The sequence below is a fragment of the Otolemur garnettii genome, unplaced genomic scaffold (genome assembly GCF_000181295.1).
Source record: "Otolemur garnettii isolate 467f Iridium unplaced genomic scaffold, OtoGar3 scaffold00008, whole genome shotgun sequence".
Lineage (NCBI taxonomy): Eukaryota > Metazoa > Chordata > Mammalia > Primates > Galagidae > Otolemur > Otolemur garnettii.
The window spans coordinates 26087086-26106610 of NW_003852403.1; the positions used below are offsets into that span (position 1 = coordinate 26087086).

General features: G+C 37.6%; 1 protein-coding gene and 1 pseudogene across 2 annotated transcripts in view; one reads left to right on the plus strand and one right to left on the minus strand.

The window, feature by feature from the left end:
* Positions 1-19525, minus strand: part of BICC1 (BicC family RNA binding protein 1) — a 293563-nt gene that overhangs the window by 239742 nt on the left and 34296 nt on the right. The gene's annotated exons all lie outside the window — the stretch shown is intronic.
* Positions 6966-7720, plus strand: LOC111723130 (annotated as a pseudogene). Its single transcript, XR_002771738.1, has one exon. The product of XR_002771738.1 is annotated as a proteasome activator complex subunit 2 pseudogene (transcript).

Below are 19525 nucleotides of genomic sequence, written 5' to 3' on the forward strand. Positions count from 1 at the left end.
AAAGAAAGAAAGAAAGAAAAAGAAAAATCAGCCAGGCCTCATGGTAGCTACCTATACTCCCAGCTCCTTAGGAGGCTGAGGCAGGAGAATTGCTTGAGCTCAGGAGTTTGAGGTTGCTGTGGGCTAGACAGAGGCCATGGCATGCTAACCTGGGCCATAGAATAAGACTCTGTCTCAAAAAAATAAAATTAAATATATAAAATAAAGTGTGTATATATGTGTGTATGTATGTGTATATAATATGGGAAGAAAAAGTTTACTAGCCTGCATTCTGTATTTTTATCTCCACTTCCCTGTGGCATCTGGGCCAGAAAAAAGCAAACTGAAAAGGCCTGTTCTCTGGCAACCACGTGTCTTAGGTTTTCCAGGACAGTCTCAACATCAAATGTGTTTTCAATTTTTCCCATCCACCACAAAAATGTTCCTTATATTTCAACATTTTCATGTCCAAATGCATCCCCCAATCTGATTCTCACATGCAAGAAGAATCACAAAACATCCTTCTGTTGTGTTTGTAATTATTTTTAAAATACTTCAGTACTGCTTGTGTAACAAACACAACAGTTGGTTCTGACCTTTGCCCCAGGAGAGTGAGTTACCCCAGGTGAAAACACATCCCAAAGGTACTTCCTTAGTTAGTGTCAGAAAGCCCTAGAAAGCTTCCACTCCAGAGTCAGGGGGAAGAAGTCTTCAATTTCTTAATTTGTCATGAACACTAAAGGCTTTGTTAATTAACAAGTTAGATGTTAAAAATTACAATAGAAACGCCATAGTTGACCACCTGCCTACATTGACCGCCTCCTTAGGTTGACCTGATTTTCAAAGAATGGACATGCACTACATGTACGTATCAGTACGGTAGGCCTAGTTCCTTATGGTGACCACCTCTGTATGTTGACTAGTTTGTAAATCCCTTGGGCGGTCAACTTACAGAGGTTCTATAGTGTGTTTCACAGGCAAAACAATGATATTTTTCTTAAATGTGGAGTAGTTTAGAAACACCATGGTGGACCCCTGCCCTTGACTAGACAGGCAGAGAAACTGAGAAATGTGGCCCCATTGCCACAACCCTTTGGATTAACACCCCAACTTAGGATTCCAACTGTGAAGGACGGCGAGTAAGTCACTCACGCTGCCTCAATGACTTCCCTTCTGCCTCAATGCATATCTTATGTGTAGAACTACATGAGTACTGAAAGGACAGAGCACTGGCACCTCCTTGAGCTATAGAAGAGTCACATGACTAGGCCTTACTCGTTGAGAGGTTGTGCATATGAGGCAGAATTCACCATGAGATCTACATTGGTAGTTACACACTGCCTGGCAAAAAAGCTGCTGAGGAGACAGCCTACAGCCCTCACCTTGTCATCTACTATACTATGTACGCCTACCCATAAGAGCCAAAGAATTATTAACCATCAAATTGGCTTAGGGGCATTAGCAAAAGCCTCTTTCAGATCTCTGACCATCAGCAATATCTACTCCCTCTCACTCAGCACTGTTATCTAACTGCTACAAACCGCCTTTGAAGGGGCTTAAAAACTGCAGGAAATCTGCCTTGCAAAGCCAGTATCTTCAGTAATAACAAAGGCCAAGTCTGATTTTCTGTTGTATGAAATTCAGAATCTAGTTATCTTTTATTAAGAATCGGCTCGGCGCCTGTGGCTCAAGTGGCTAAGGCGCCAGCCATATACACCTAAGGTGGCAGGTTCGAATCCAGCCTAGGCCCGCCAAACAACAATGACGACTGCAACCAAAAAATAGCTGGGCGCCTGTGGTCCCAGCTACTTGGGAGGCTGAGGCAGGAGACTCACTTGAGCCCAGGAGTTGGAGGTTGCTATGAGCTATGAAGCCACAGCATTCTACCCAGGGGGATAGCTTGAGGCTCTGTCTCAAAAAAAAAAAAAAAAAAAAAAAGAATCAAGCTACCTCTTCTTGCAAGAAAAATAGTAAGGCGAATATTTATTGACTATTTTAACATGCTATCAGCTGTATCAGCTGGACCCCAAGTTACAGAAGCTGACAATTCAGCTCAGGGTATCCCTATGCAACCTCCAAGATAGTCCCACTTACAAGTAAGAATGAGAAAAAGAAAGTAGAGGAAGAGAGACGGAGAACTGGGGAAGGAGAATATGCAGCTTCCAAAATTCAAGCCACATCAAGGGGCTGTGCTGTTAATTCTATTTGAGGTAAAATCTCAGATAACACAGAATCCAAAGTCAAATATGAATTACCTGCATCTGTTTCCTTTTATTAACACTGATGAAGAATTCTCAATAGTAAGTATCAAATCTCTCTCACCCCCAACATAACCAAAATACCTATATGATGGAACATATAATACCATAATGACAGAAAATTATCCTATCAAAGAATACCGGTTGGGTGCAATGAGGCTCCCTCCTGTAACACTGGGAGTCCATGGCAGGAGGATAGCTTGAGCTCAGGATCAAGAGCTAGACCTCAGCTCTACAAAAAATAGAAAAATTAGCAGGGTGTGGTGACACACACCTGTAGTCCCAGCTATTGGGGAGGCTGAGGCAGAAGAATCCGTTCAGCAAAGGAGTTTGAGGATGTAGTGGCCAAGGCAACAGGGTGAAATTCAATTTCAAAGAAAAAAAATACATTCTTAATGTAAAATGTTCACCGTTATTTCAGTCCTCACTCCCAATGCTGAGAGACCAATAGCATATTTTTTCCTCTGGCCGTCTGGTTTTTTCACACTTTCCATCTCCCAGATACAATCCTTGTTTTTATTTTGTTCTTCTAGCATTAGTCTCTACATATTTAAAAACAGATATATGCTAGGTATCTGTAGATACAGACACAAATCAATCTCTTTAAATCTGGCTTCTCATGTGATAATCTATAAAAAAAAATAATGCACCATCTGACCATATCAGTTCAATTAGCAAGTATTTAATTAATCATCTTCCACGGGGTAGGTACTTTGATAGGCCTAGGGGAAGAATAAAGTTCTTTCCAATAAAATTATGCAGATTTATGATTCTTATTAAACCATTCAGAACTGGTCAGCCTGGATGGGAGAATTTTATCAGACTGCCTTTCTAAAAACAGAAATAAGAACCGGGAAGTCAGATTCACAATTCAAATTGATCTCCAGCAGCAAGGCAAGTCTAGAATGCATGGGATATACAGCAAGGGCAGATGAAGGTAAAGGAAATGAGCGACTGGTGAAGTGGATACACTGGCTGGGTACTAAAGATGACCAGAGTCAAGCAAACAACTCCATACAAAAAGAACAAAAGATGATCAGCAGCAGTAAACCCCAAATGAAAATGGGGTCAACAAACCCCAAATGAAAATGGGGTCATGAAACATTTCACAAACACAGGCCCTACTTTATGTTTCACATGAAGTTAAAAGCATTTGATCCAACCAAAATTACACTTGCTACTCATTTGTATCCATTTAGACTGCACTGATGTTAAATTGGCCATTGGCTTAGTGATTCCAGATTAAATGGGTTCAGGTCTGGGAAATACACAGTTCTGGTTTAAGTTAAATTTCCTACTCGCACATAACTTACCTAACCTTTAAGTTTCCAAACTGTATTTGCACCAATTAGGCACAAATTCTAAGCTCTGCTGACTCAAATATATTATGGCTGGAAAGTTAAGGGAAAGATAAACATACAAAGCCAAAGTAAGAAGCCATTCTAAAGTTGAAAAGAAGCCTACAAAGATGGGATCAATTGAAATAAGTAACTCTGCATCTGTTCCGAATCGCTCCACTTCATCCTCTTTCAACACCAGAATCTACTCATCTTGGCTGCTTCTGCCACCACCTCCAACCTATCACGCTCAGAGAGTTCATCGGTAGGTTTGGCCAACTTGGAGAACCTTTAAATCTACCAGGGCCAAACCTAAGAGGACAGCCAGCCAGGAAAAGCACATGCAGGCATCACGCTACAGCCTGCAGCTCAATGTTACAGGGCAAGACAGGAGAGAACCTCAGCCAAAGATAATGCCGCTCGCCCTGACGTCGGAACTGGACACTGCGTCTCTCATTTTTAAGCAAATTTTCCACTGAGGGTGCTTTGATTTGAAGTCCCCAGAACCGGGAAATACACAGACCTTCAATGCATGCTCTAACTAGGCAATCATGTTTGCTTCTTTACCACTTACTGCAGTTGACGAAAACTCATCTTAAGTTACAGTTCCCAAAGCTATAGATTTGAAGAACAGTCATAAAAAATAAATATTTCCCCTCAAAACATTCCTGACATTCCTTTTCCATTGCAGTATAGAACCCTCAATATGTTTAAATATTATGACTTGTACACATGTTCCTTGTGGTGAGAGGAATGGCAACAAGAAGGAAAACGCAGCACTCCATGTAATTAAAGAGGTCTGAGACTGGAGAGTTTCCAGGAAACTCTGTGTCGATGAACTCTGAGTCACACCATCTCCAAATGAAGACTACTAGACGTATAAACTGTATTCTCCACACAGCTTACTTAACTTGAAGTGCTATCTCCCTCCTTCCACTGTAACTTTTAAACATACACAATCAGCACTTGAGCTTGTGTCAAACCTATCCAGATTGACTTCCCTACCTTTGCTATTTGGAAGAGGCAAAATTTTTGAAAGCCCCAGTTGAGAATTCTCAAGGGTAATGTAAGTAGGATAACTTGTCTTTTTATAAAAACTGATCCTCAGAGACCAGGAGCAGTGTTTCATGCCTGTAATCTTGACATTCTAACAGGCTGAGGCGCATAGATTGCTTGAGCTCAAGAGTTCGAGACCAACCTGAGCAAGAGTGAGACCCCCCCCCATGTCTACTAAAAATACAAAAATGAGCTAGAAGCTGGGCATTGTGGCGGGTGCCTATAGTCCCAGCTACTTGGGAGGCTGAGGTGAAGAGATCGCTTGAGCGCAGGAGTTTAACGTTGCTGTGAGCTATGAAACTATAGGACTCTACCAAGTGCATCAGAGTGAGATTCTGTCTCCAAAAAAAGATCCTCAGGAATACAAAAGGTAAAGCAGGGAAGCCTGCATAGTCACAGCACTCCTCAACTTCCAAACCCACTGCACAACAAGCCAATGGCCAGTGGCTTTGGCCAGATGTCCCCTCATTAGGAAGGCCTCAGTATTTTCAGAGTTCTCAAAAAGGGTGGTCAGATATGTGATTCTTATCATCTTCCTTCTGAGGATCCACTGAGTGCAGAGAAGGCAAGGAGGAGAGAATGGAGCACAGGAATAGGGAAACGTGTGAAGAAGTCCAAGACAAACATCCAGCACAAAGACCAATCCTTACCTAAAAAAACCCTGGCTGGAATTTTGGGATTGAAAAGCCTCCTTCGAGTGGATGTGGTGTGCTCATGTGGGCGTTCTGGGCATAAATTTCTCTTCTATTCTGTTTTTGCTGGCCAACAACCCTTCTTCCTTTCCTTTCATCCATGCCAGAAGGAATTCTCGGTTTAATCTTTGAGGTGAAGAGATAACCCACTGGATCATTAAAATAAGTGCTACATAATACAGAATTAGCTTTAGAAGGCCTTGGAACAAATTTGACCTGGGTTTAGAATGTGGTGCTCTCAAGGAGAATTCCTTTCAGAAAGGAGCAAACCAAATGTTGCTTACTTCAGGGCATTCCCAAGCCAGCCCCTTCCTATCAAAGTCTTGTGGTTCTATTTGGCACCTCGCCGTCAGGTCTGGCCTCCTGAAAGTACCAGGAATGTCACCAGGGGTCATGAGGAGGAGGGAAAGCAGGGAGTCATGTGTAGAGAGCATTTAATTCCAGGTAGTGTGCACCAGGCTTCTGCATCTCCTCATCTAGTCCTTAGAAAGCTCTAAGTGAGCTTGAATTAATGACCGGTAAGAGATACTGATCCTGTTTCAATCTTTTACATGTGCTTATCCAATTTTCCCAGCACTACTTAGTGAATAGGACTCTAAGAAAGCTTTTCTAAGGACAAGAATACCACTGACTGTTGAGATAAGAAACCCGAAGTAGAGACACAAGGTAAATTACCTAAACTCAGACAGCCAAAAAGTTGCTTACAGTAGAATGTCACTGCCTGCAAAATTACTGCTACAAGAGAGAACTGGTTTTTGTTTTGTTTTGTTTTTTGAGACAGGATCTCAATTCTGTCACACAGAATGGAGTTCAGTAGCCCAATCATAGCTCACTACAGACTCAAACAATACTCCTGCCTTAGCCTACCAAGTAGTTGGAACTATAAGCACATGCCAACATGCCCAGTCAATTTTTCTATTTTTTGCACAGTGTCTCAATATGCTTCTCAGTCTCATCTCAAATTCCTAGCCTCAAGCAATCCTCCTGCCTCAGCCTCCCAAAGTGCTAGGATTACAGGTGTAAGGCACCTCACCCAACCCAAGAGAGTTTTTAAGTATTTATTGGTCAATGTTGTTATTAATAAAATGTCCAAACTACCCAAAGTTATTTACAAATTCAGTGTAATTCCCATCAAAACATCATTTTTCACAGATGTAGAGAAAATAGTTCTATGCTTTATCTGAAACCAGAAAAGAACCCTTACACGAAAGGAACAAATTTGGAGGCACCACTTTACCAAACCTTAAACTATATCCCAAGGCTATAGTAACCAAAACAGTATGGTATGGTACCAGCACAAAAACAGACATATACACCAATGAAACATAACAGAACCCAGACATAAGACCAACCACATATTGCCATCTGATCTTTAACAAAGTACACAGCAATATGCACTGGGTAAAGAAGCCCAATTCAATCAGTGGAATAGGGAAAACTACACTAAAAATGGAAACAGGATCCATAACTCTTAACACTCATTAAAATTAATTCAAAATGCATTACAGACTTAAATCTAAGACTTGAAACCAAAAGAATCCTAGAAGAACATGTTGTAAAACTTCTAGATATCAGCCTAGGCAAAGAATTTATAAAGACCCACTTCAGTGGTAATAACTGCAACAACAAAAATAAACAGGGAGACCGATCTAGCAACTGAAGCAGCATGGCCAAGTCTTGTGGAGTACGCCTGAGTGGGGAGGCCCTCAAGAAGGTGGATGTCTTGAGGCAAAATCTTTTCCAGGAGGCTGAGGAGTTCCTCTACAGATTCTTGCCACAGAAAATCATATACCTGAACCAGCTCTTGCAAGATGACTCCTTCAATGTGGCTGACCTGACCTCCCTCCAGGCCCCACTGGATATCCCCATCCCAGACCCTCCGCCCAAGGATGACGAGATGGAAACAGATAAGCAGGAGAAGAAAGGAGTCCCTAAGTGTGGATTTCTCCCTGGTAATGAGAAAGTCTTGTCCCTGCTTGCCCTGGTTAAGCCAGAAGTCTAGACTCTTAAAGAGAAGTGCATTCTGCTGATCACAGGGATCTAGCACCTGATCCCTAAGATTGAGAATGGAAATGATTTTGTGGTAGCAATTCAGGAGAAGGTGCTGGAGAAGGTGAATGCAGTTAAGACCAAAGTGGAAGCCTTCCAGACAACCATTTCCAAGTACTTCTCAGAACGTGGGGATGCTGTGGCTAAGGCCTCTAAGGAGACCCATGTAATAGATTACCAAGCCTTGGTGCACGAGTGAGATGAGGCAGTGTATGGGGAGCTTAGGGCCATGGTGCTGGGCCTGAGGGCCTTCTATGCTGAGCTCTATCATATCATCATCAGCAACCTGGAGAAAATTATCAATCCAAAAGGCGAAGAGAAGCCATCTATGTACGGAACCCCGGGCTAGAAGGAAAATAAATGACCTATACTTTGTGTGGAAAAAAAAATAAACAAATTGTATTTTATTAAATTTTTTAAAACTTCTGCATCATCAAGGCAACATCAACAGAGAAAAACACAACTACAGGATGGGAGAAAATATTCACATGCTATACATCCAATAAAGAACTCATAGCAGAATTTACAAAGAACTCAAGTAAATCAGCAAGAAAAAAATCAAACAATTCCATTAAAAAGTAGGCAAAAGTTAGGAACAAAAGCTTTTCAAAACAATAGACTAATGGCCAACAATCATATGAAAAAAAAAATGCTTACCATCACTAATCATCAGAGAATCAAAACTACCATGAGATATCACCTAACCCCACTGAAAATGGCTTTTATCAAAAAGTCCCCAAACAACAGATGCTGGCATGGATGCAGAGAGAACGTAACACATATAGACTATTGGTGGGACGGCAAACTAAGACAAACTAGGACAACCTCTATGGAAATCTATATGGTCTAAAAAACTAAAGTAAAGTGACCATTTGATCTAGCAATCCCACTATTAAGTATTTGCCCTAAGGAAAAAAAAGGCATGTTATCAAAAAGACACCTGTGATAGAATATATAGTATAGCACAATTCACAACTGCAAAGATGTGGATTCAACCCAAGGGTCCATCAATTCATGGGTTAAGAAAACAAGGTATATGTATACCATGGAGTACTACTCATCCGTAAAAAGAAAATGAATTAACACCTTTTACAACAATCTGGATAGAATCTGAGACCATTCTCCTAATATTGTAAGAATGGAAAACAAACACCACCGTGTATTATTAAGTTGCAACTGATCAGCACTCATTTGTACAGATAGAAGTAAAACCAGTAGAAATCAAGCAGTAGAAATGGAAAGGATGGGTGAAATCATACCTAATGGGTACAATGTACACAATACCATCTAGGTAATGGGCATACTTGTAACTTTAACTCAAGTAGTAGAAAAGCAATCCATGTAACCAAAATATTTGTACGCCTATAATATTCTAAAAATATTTTTTAAAGTATTAATACTTTTTAAAATAAATATTGAAATAACAAAGTCAAATAAGCCAATTGAAAGGTTGGAAATAATATTTTTTCCCTAAGACACTACAAATTACTGTCTTTTCTTTTTCTTCATAACTGCCCTAAATGAAGAAAACAGAATCCAAATAATTTATTGAGAGGTTGTGGGAAAGGCTGATTAATGAGATATGCAAAAAACCTCAGCTTTGGGGACTAGATGATCATAAAAAACTAAAGTTTTTACCCTTAAGCAAAACAACAAAATATAAGTTAACCATCAAGCATAGAAAGTTTCCTATAAACATGTTAAAACACTTTTTTCCCATCTTGCTGAAGTCACAAGAGACACAGTCTAATCCAGGTCATCATCGTGCACATTAATTATGATGCCACAGGCCTCTAGAGAGGCTAAGTTCTGGTCCTGCTCACTGAACCACCTTTCCCCAGACTATGAGCAATTTTTAGTTTTACACTTTTTAATGATTCTCCCATCAGGTTCCAACTGTGCTTTATATTGAGAATCTCAAAGGAGATGGCCTACGTATCCCTTCTCCAAAATTCTAATGTGCAAACTTGCTGAAAATGAGGAACAGAAGAACACACACACACTCCGAGCAAGGGTGTCTCTCATAAATACACCAGAAGGAGAGGGGATACCTGCCAACAACACAAGCATAGTAGACGCAGTACCTGACCACCAGGAACAATGGTCTTGCCAAGATGGCATCACTGCCCATTAATCACTTCTCACAGCAGCTGGAATCTCACAGGCAGGGGTGGTGACTACAGGACATAAATTTTTGCTTTAGGTAAATGAACTGACCTATGAAATAAGAGAACGTGTTAAAACAGAGTCATTCTTCCAGCAAAATCTATTGATATGCACCAGCTGGCAATGAGAAAGTACGTTCCATTTGTGATGCCTTTAGCCACTTGTTAATAACACTTGAGAAAATTCAGTATTAAGATAACACTTGAAAAATGTTTCTCTTTTTGTCCTGCAAGGGTGTCTGAAAACACATAAACAACATTTAATTAAATGGGGAAATTATATCCCTGAGCATAGCTTATTTTTAATGAACTAACAGGTATCAGTTATTAATTCTTCTAAAGGTTATAAAAGGCTTTATTTTTAATCTACTGCCTTGCAATACCATTCTTGTCAATGTTGATACAATTCTCCAAGACTATTAATTTTGAAAGTCAGGCATTCAAGTCAGTATTCGTTTCTTTATTCATTTAGCCATTCCTTTGTGCCTTTTAGTTAGTAATCTATTTATTCTGTATTCTATATTGGATTTTAAAAAGTAAAGAATACCGTTCTGTCCCCCAAACCCTCACTGTTTGGGGGCATAAGAGTTTCCTATTGTTGCTGTAAGATGTAACTATAAACTTATTACCTTAAAACATTGCAAATTCATTATCTGGATGTCCTGGAGGTCAAAAACCCTAAATGGAGTTTATAAGCTAAAATCATGGCATCAGCAGGGCCCTGTTCCATCTGGAGATAGGGAAAATTTAACATCCTTGCCTTTTCCAATTACTAAAGACCATCTGCACTCCTTGGCTCATGGCCTCTTCCTCAGCCTCAAGAATTTCACTCCAACCTTTGCTTCTGTCATCACATCTCCTCCTCTCGGACTATGACCTTTCTTCTTATGAGGACCCTGACAATTACCTTGGGCACACTGGCTAAAAGAGGATAATCTCTCTGTCCTGAAATTCTTAATTTAATCACATCTGCAAAGCCTCTTGGCCATATAAGGTAACATGTTCACAGGTTTGGGAATTAGGACATGGTCATCTCTGAGACCATTATTCTTGCTCCCACAGGAACAAGATGGAAATAAAACCACAAATCTCAGCAAAAAAACTCTGCTCTTTACTCTTTAAATTTCTCTCTGGATATTATGGATGCTTAATAAAATTCCTAAAAACTCTTAGTTACCAAACCAAAAAGTAGATGAATGGAAGAACGGCTGGGACCCTAGCTTCAGGAAAGAGATTAACATTACGAGAAAACATATAAATAAGATGAGAGACACCCCGGAGTACAAAAGTAAATATCCAACTAGTGATCTTAACACACCAAGAAAATTACTGTATTCAAACAGTCACAAAATTATATAAAGAATTTTAAAAGCAACTATAATAAAAATTTTCAATATTTTACAATATGCTCAATACAACCCTGATTTTTAAAATATATAAGCATATATACATAATCACAGAAAGAAATTAAAAGACTACAAGGCTAAAAGAAAGGGCTAACAGGGGCTATTACTAAATAGTATTGCTGAATATTTAAAATAGAAAAAGGGCAAGACAAAGTTTCTCTATAATAAACATTCATTATTTTTATAAACAGAAGAATATACACATATATGTTACAATATAATTTCTAATGATTTGGTAGTTAAAAGTTTAAATTAGATTTCTTTGTAAATATTCAATTATTAGAATACTCCTTTCTGCTGTGAGAACATATTGGATGATTAACTGTTTCTATTTTTTAATTTCATTTTTATGTTATCAAGCTTATGTTATGTTATCAAGATATTTATCAATTATCAAGTTATGATTAATTGACCCACTCAGCTTCAAGTAAATGGCTGCCCTGGAATTTAGCATTTTAATCACTAACCATTTATAAATGCAAAAAGTCATTTTATATATTATCAGAATTATGCACATATGTGTATATATATACAAGATTTAATAGTAATGCACATGGGAATGATAGATACAGTACAAAGAAGGAGAACACAAGAAAGCTCAGCATTATTGTCTCCATCTTCCAAAAGACAACAAAAATGAACACCCTATCTTTTACTCACAGGATTTCATTTATGCATGCATACTTCTCCATTCATGGACAGGAAATATTAAATAGAAGGCATATTTACTCACACATTTCTTAGATCTCTTGCCTTACAGAAAGAAAAAGGAGAGAGTGTAGACAGGAAAAAACAAAAAGAAGAGAAAAGGAAAAAGAGGAGTAAGAAAAAGAAATCAAGGTTTCATTATACCCAGAAGATGAATCAGTGAGTCAGTAAACAGAATACTTGGCTTACAAAAAGTTTCTCTGATAGCTAAATGAGTTGATTTAAAAAAAAAAAAAAAAAGGTACATAAATAAATCAGATAAGATGCAAAAAAGAAAGGGACCAGCATCCAATTCTTGAGTAACCCTTTTATACCAATCCTATGTAAAATGAAAAGGACAAAATTATACTTAAAAGTACATTATTTCATAGATAATTACTAAAAATAAATAAATAAAATGAATTATTTCTAAAGAACATCATTTCATCCATTTTTCTTAAATATCCAGGACCATACACAGCCATATTTACTAAAGTCATATATAAAATGGTTTTTATAGTGCCTTTTCATAAAGAAGTGAGACTTCCCTACAGACCAGTTCAAGACTACAACTGACACATCAGTGGTTCCTCTGGATGAGAGAACAACAACCTCCATGACAACAGAGAAGTGGCAATAGTTGTCTTTACCCACATCCAGGTTAGAAAACAGCATAATGGGGGCGGCACCTGTGGCTCAAAGGGGTAAGGCACCCGCCCCATGTACGCGAGGTGGTGGGTTCAAAACTAGCCTGCCTCCCCCCCAAAAAAAACAGCATAATGTCATGGTTATCCTAAATTCCAAAAAATCAGCCTCTTGCTCACTGAGTAACCCACGGGCTTAGCTTACTTTGATTTCACTGAGCATCTAGGTTCTTCTATGAAATGCAAGACTGCAGATGCCACTGGTGCTTCTGAGATGATCAGTATGAACTGCCCACTGCCCACAAAGGCAAGGACATCCCACTGGTTCGAACACCACAACTGACACTTCTGGCTTCACTTAGGGAGCTAAAACTATTTTCTGATTTATAAACTTGATTTAGAGCCATGGCAAATAAACAATAACTGACAGCAAACCACTCTGCTTCAAAACCATGTAATCTTTTTTAAAGTTCACAAAGAAAAAGGGAGAGGGAAAATTAAAAATGACCTAAATTAATATGTTGTACCTAAATATACAAAAATATAAAGTTCAAAATGTAATTAATATTAGCTTAATATATCTTATCAGCTTTCATTCTCCTCAAACTTTGATCACATAGTTATCACAAAACAGCAGAAAGCTTTTACTTCATTTTTCTACTTGAAAGCCAAAAGAAATATCTGTATATAATAAAATGTGGCATAGGATTCTAGTAGAAATTAAATACATGCTTTGTGTACTCAAATATTTAGCTCATTTCTTATGGCCAAGATCAAAAAAATTTCTGGCAACTTTTTTCAAGAAATTTCAGTCACCTCATCCCAATACTAAAAGTTTTATCACTTATAAAAATGCAATCCAAAAAAATATTATTTGTTTGCTGTTGCTAAGAGGTAACAAAGGAAACTTTTAAAACACTCCATTGTTTCCAAATGTAAAATTTCATGTAGTCAGAAATGGAGGGAATCTCAAAATGGCTGACTAGAGGTAGTCAATGTACCTCCTGCACAAAGAACCAAAACAACAAATACTGCACTCTAAGTAGAATATCTGAGGGAGAACACTGGAATTAGGGAAGGAGTGATGAAAGCACTCTGGAAACAAAACCCAGAACTGCATCGTAGAGAGGCAGAAATCTGTTCAGAACAAAGACAGATTCCTCACTGCAAGAAAAATGTAAGCTGAAGACCTCCAGCAATTTCTACCACCACCACAGACATTTGCAATCCTAGCTACAAAAAAGCCCCACAGCCCTGCCATATCCTGACCATGGTCTAAAGAGCTGGGTGGAGTCCATGTGGTAGTAACACTTCAAGCGAATGAATTTCTCTCAGTCCCTGCCCCACCAACTTCTAGTTCCCAACCAGCTATGATATAGTGTCATTTTGAGAAGGGAATCACTACCAGAGTACATCTTTCTCTGGGCCAAACATCCCCTGCTCCTCTGTACCCCTGTGGCCCCACCATCCTCCCACTGTGAGCCCTACAAGAAGGCTACAAGACCACGACCCTGGTTGAACGCAGAGATACAGCCATGACTCAAGCACAAAAGCCCATGCAGCAACCTACACTCCAAGAAGCAAACAATCCAGGGTGGTGGGAAGGCAACTCCAACACAAGCGACTGAGATCTCTGTCCCCCTCAAAAGAAAAGAACAGAATAGAATCAAGCAAATCTTACAGCTAAAGAACTAAATGGATGAAATAAAAAGTACATTGAAGAGTTTAAATGATGAATTAGATCAAGTAAAAGAAAATGAACTTGAAAATAGGTATTTTGGAATAATCCATCACACAATGAAAAAAGAACATAGGCTCCGCGCCTATAGCTCAACCGGCTAAGGCGCCAGCCACATACACCTAAGGTGGCGGGTTCGAATCCCCAGCCAGACCCGCCAAACAACAATGATGGCTGCAACCAAAAAATAGTCGGGCACTGTGGCGGGCGCCTGTGGTCCAGCTACTTGGGAGGCGGAGGCAGGAGACTCGCTTGAGCCCAGGAGTTGGAGGTTACTGTGAGCTGTAATGCCACGGCACTCTACCCAGGGGGACAGCTTGAGGCTCTGTCTCAAAAAAATAAAAAAATAAAAAAATAAAAAAATAAAGAACATAAAAAGATGAAAGCCCACAGGATTTATGGAATACCATCAAATAAATTTTCACATTATAGGGATTCCAAAATAAAATAAATACACAGAAAATCTACTTAATGAAATAATATCTGAAACTTTCCAAGTCTTGGGAGAGATATATGCATTCAGAATCAAGAAGTTCAAAGACTTCCCAATAAATTTAACCAAAATTATAGTGAAATTGTCAAAAGTAGAAGAGACAAAGAAGAGTATTATCATGATAAAAGAATCAACTCAACAAAGGAATATAACAATTATCTATGTACATATACCCAACAGTAAAGCACTCAATATATAAACCAAATATTAGGTCTAAAGAAAAACACAGGGCCCAATACAATAACAATTGGACTTTAATATTCCACTCTAAGCATTGGAAAGATCATCAAGACACAAAATAAATAATAACAATTAAAAAGTCTTTCTTAAACTACACAAATGATCAAATGCATCTAATACACATTTATAGAACATTTCATCCAACAGCTACAGAATGCATATTCTTCTCATCAGTACCTTAAGTATCCCCCAGGATAGTTCATATGTTAGGACAAAACACAGGCCTTACCAAACAAATTTCTTAAAAAGCAAAATCTTATAAAGTATCATTTCAGCTAACCATGGAATAAACTAGAAATTAGTCACAAAAGGAACTCTGGAAATTAAAATGTGTGAAAATTAAATAACAAAGAAATTAAGAAGGAAACCAAAAAAAATTATAGAAATAAATGAAACTATACCAAAACCTATGCAATACCACAAAAGCAATACTAATTTAAAAAAAAAATCACAGCAATAAAACACCTACATCAAACATTAGATTTCAAAGAAATACCTAATGACATACCACAAGAAATTAGAAATGTAAAAATAAACTATACCCAAAATTAGTATAAGGAAAGAAATTATAAAGATCACAGCATAAATAAGCAAAATGGAGATTCATAAAACAATACAAAAGACCAATAAAACAAAAAATTGGGTTTTGGTGGGGTTGGGGGTGATGGGTTTGAGACAAAGTCTCACTCTGTTGCCCAGGCCACAGTGCCATGGCATCAGCCTACCTCACAGCAACCTCAAACTTCTAGGTTCAAGTGTTCCTGCCTTAGCCTCCCAAATAGCTGGACTACAGACACCACCACAATACCCCACTAATTTTTCTATGTTTAGTAGACATAGGGTCTCATGCTTGCTCAGGCTGGTCTTGAACTCCTGAGCTCAAGCAATCTTCCCACCTAGGTTACAATAGTGCTAGGATTACAGGTGTTAGCCAATGCACCCAGTCAAAAAAATATTTTGTCTTTTTTTTTTTGAAACAATAAAATCAACAAACCATTACCTAGACTAAAAAAAAAAAAGACCAAATTCAAAAATGAAAAAGGAGACACTGCAACTGATACTACAGAAATACACAGGACTAGAAGAGACTATTATGAACAACTATATGCCAACAGTTAGAAAACCTAAAGGAAATGGGCAAATTCCTAGAAATACAACCTACCAAGATTGAACCAAGACAAAAAATCTGAACAGATCAGTAATAAATAACAAGATCTAATCAGTAATAAAAAATCTTCTAATGAAATTAGAATGGAATGGATGGCTTAGCTGCTGAATTCTATCAACCTTTTAAAGAATTAGCAACTATTCACGTCAATTCATTCCAGAAGATTTATTCCAAAAAAGTGAATTCTTCCAGACTAAATCTACATGGTCAGTCTCACACTGATACAAAAACTGAACAAAGACAGAACAAAAAAGAAAACTACAGGCCAATATCCCTGACCAACATAGATGTACAAATACCAGCAGACTAAATCCAACAACACAACAAAAAGATTATACACCATGATCCAGTGGGATTTGTTTCATATCCCAGGATGCAAAGATGGTTCAAACATAAGCAAATCAATAAACATAATACCATTTTCATCAATAAAATGAAAGACAAAAGTCACAGGAACACCTCAATAGATGCAAGCATTTGATAAAATTCAATATCCCTTCATGATATAAACCATTAACAAATTAACCATGGAAAGAATGTACCTCAACATGATAAAGACCATATATGACAACCCTACAGCTAACACCATACAGAACAAGGAATGTTTCCTCTGTGAATTATAACAAGACAAGAATGTCCACCTTCACCACCCTTATTCAGCATAGTACAGAAAAGCCCTTGCCAGACCAATTAGGCAAGAGAAAGAAATAAAAGGCATCCACATTGGAAAAGAAGAAATATAAGTGTCCCTGTTTGCTAATGATGTGATCTCATATACAGACCATCTAAAGACTCCACCAAAAAACTCTCAGAACTGATACACAAATTCAATAAGGTTGCAGGATACAAAAATGAATACACAAAAATCAGTAGCATTTTTATGTACTAACGATAAATTAGCTGAAAAAGCAATAAAGTAATCTCATTCACAATAGCTACAAAAAATAAAATAATATACCTAGGAATAAATTTAACTAAGGAGGTATTAGACCTGTATAAGGAAAACTACAAAACTTTAATGAAAGAAATTGAAGGACACAAATAAATGAAAATGCATCTCTTGTTTACAGATTGGAATGTATAGATCCAATGCAATCTCTATCAAAATATCAATAACCTTCTTCACAGAAATTTTTAAAAAAGAAACTCCTAAAATTTGTATGGCACTGTAAAAGACCCCAAACAACCATAGCAATTTTGCACGAAAAAGAAAAGTCCTGGTGGCATCACAGGGACTTCAAAATATACCACAAAGTAGGCAGGCACAGTGGTACATACCTATTGTCCCAGCTACTCAGGAGGCTGAGGCAGGAGAATCACTTGAGCCCAGGAGTTGAGACTATAGTGCACTATGATCACACCTGTAAAAAGCCACTGCACTCTGGCTTGAACAACATGGCAACATCCCATTTCTTTTTTTAAAAAAAAATTACAAAGCTATAATAACCAAAACAGCATGGTACTAGCATAACAGACACATACATTAATAGGACATACATATATACTTGAACAAACAAATCCACATATATAAGCCCCCTGATTTTTGACAAAAACACACACTGGGTAAAGGACAGTCTCTTCAGTAAACGATGCTGGGGAAAGTGCATATCTACAAGCAGAAGAATAAAACTACACCTCTGTCTCTCAGTATATACAAAAATCAACTCAAAATGGATTAAAGACTTAAGGGTTAGACCAAAAACATAAAACTGCCAAAAGAAATCACATAAGAAATGCTTCAGGATGTCGGTCTAGGAAAAGATTTTATGGGTAAGAGCTCAAAAGCAAAAAGCAAAAATAGATAAATAAGACTGTAATAAACAAAAGCAAAAATAGATAAATAAGACTGTATCAAACTAAAAAGTTTCTACACTATAGAGAAAACACCAACAAAATGAAGACACAACTTGAAGAATGGAAAAAATATTTGCAAACTACTCATCTGACACAAGATTGATATCCAGAATATACAAGGAACTCAAATTGCTCAATGGCAAAAAGACAGTGGTGATTAAAAACTGGAGAAATGAATTGGTAGACATTTCTCAAAAGAAAGTATACAAATGGCCAAAAAGTGTATAAAAAAATATTCAATATCACTAATTATCAAATCAAAACCACAATGAGGTACCATCTCAGCCCAGGTAGGATGGCTATTATGAAAAGAAAAAAAAAAGCAAAAATCATAAATGCTAGCAAGAATGAGGGAAAAAAAGAACTATTAAACAGTGTTGGTAGGGATATAAATTAGTACAGGCATTATGGAAAACAGTATGAAGGTTCCCTATAAAGCTAAAATAGAACTACCAAATGATCCAGTAATCCCACTACTGGATACATGTCCAAAAGAAAGGAAATCAGGAGATCAAAGAGATATTTTCAATAGCTAAGGTACGGAATCAATCTAACCATCCATCAAGAGATAAATAGACAAAGAAAATACAGTGTATATACAAGACAAAATACTATTCAGCCATAAAAAAGAGCAAAATAAAACTCATTCACAGCCACAGCAATAAACCTGGAGGACATTTTGTTAAGTAAAATAAATCAGGTATGAAAGACGAATACTATATTCTCACATATATGGAATCCAAAAAAGTTGATCTCAAGGAATCAGAGAGTAGAACATGGTTACTTACCAGAGGCTGGGAAAGGTAGGCAGTAGAAGGATAAAGAGAGATTGGTTAAAGCATATAAAATTACAGCTATATGAGAGGGGAAAAGTCCAGTGTTCTATAGCACTGTAATGTGACTACTGCACATTTTTAAACAGCTAGAAGAAAGAATTGTGAATGTTCTTAAAACAAAGAAAGAAAATTGTTTCAGGTGATAATATGCTAATTAGCTTGATTCACTCATTACCCATTGTATATGAATCAAGATATCTTGCTAACAAGAGCTTAAGTGGGATAGCTTACAGAATTGTTTGGGTCCTGAAAGGAAACTTAGAAATTTTTACATTTTATTGCTTAAGAAGATGCCAAAATCATTTTTAAAGTTATTAAAAATTTTCCAAATAGATACATACAACAAATGTGATACATTTGAATATTAAATTTTTTAAATCATGCAAAAAGTGAATAATACATTTTTCAATTTAGTAAGACATTTACAAGTTGAAGTTTAGTGTTTTTCAGTATTATGACTGAATTCTGAAATTTTTAGTGTATTTTATAGACTTTCAGATAAGTCATTATAAACCTCTTAAATACATATAAAGACATATTATTTTTCAGTACCAAGTAAAAATCTGGACATTTTTACTGAAGAAGACACATTATAAAGTTAATAGTAACAACAACAAAAAGACAATTCTTTTTTTTTTTTTTTAAAGACAATTCTTAAGTGCTATGATTTAAATGTCTGTGTCCCCCCAAAATTTATCTGTTAAAACCTAAGCCCCCCGGCTCAGCGCCTATGGCTCAACCGGCTAAGGCGCCAGCCACGTACACCTAAGATGGCGGGTTCGAATCCCCAGCCCGGACCCGCCAAACAACAATGACGGCTGCAAACAAAAAGTAGCCGGGCGTTGTGGCGGGCGCCTGTGATCCCAGCTACTTGGGAGGCGGAGGCAGGAGACTCGCTTGAGCCCAGGAGTTGGAGGTTGCTG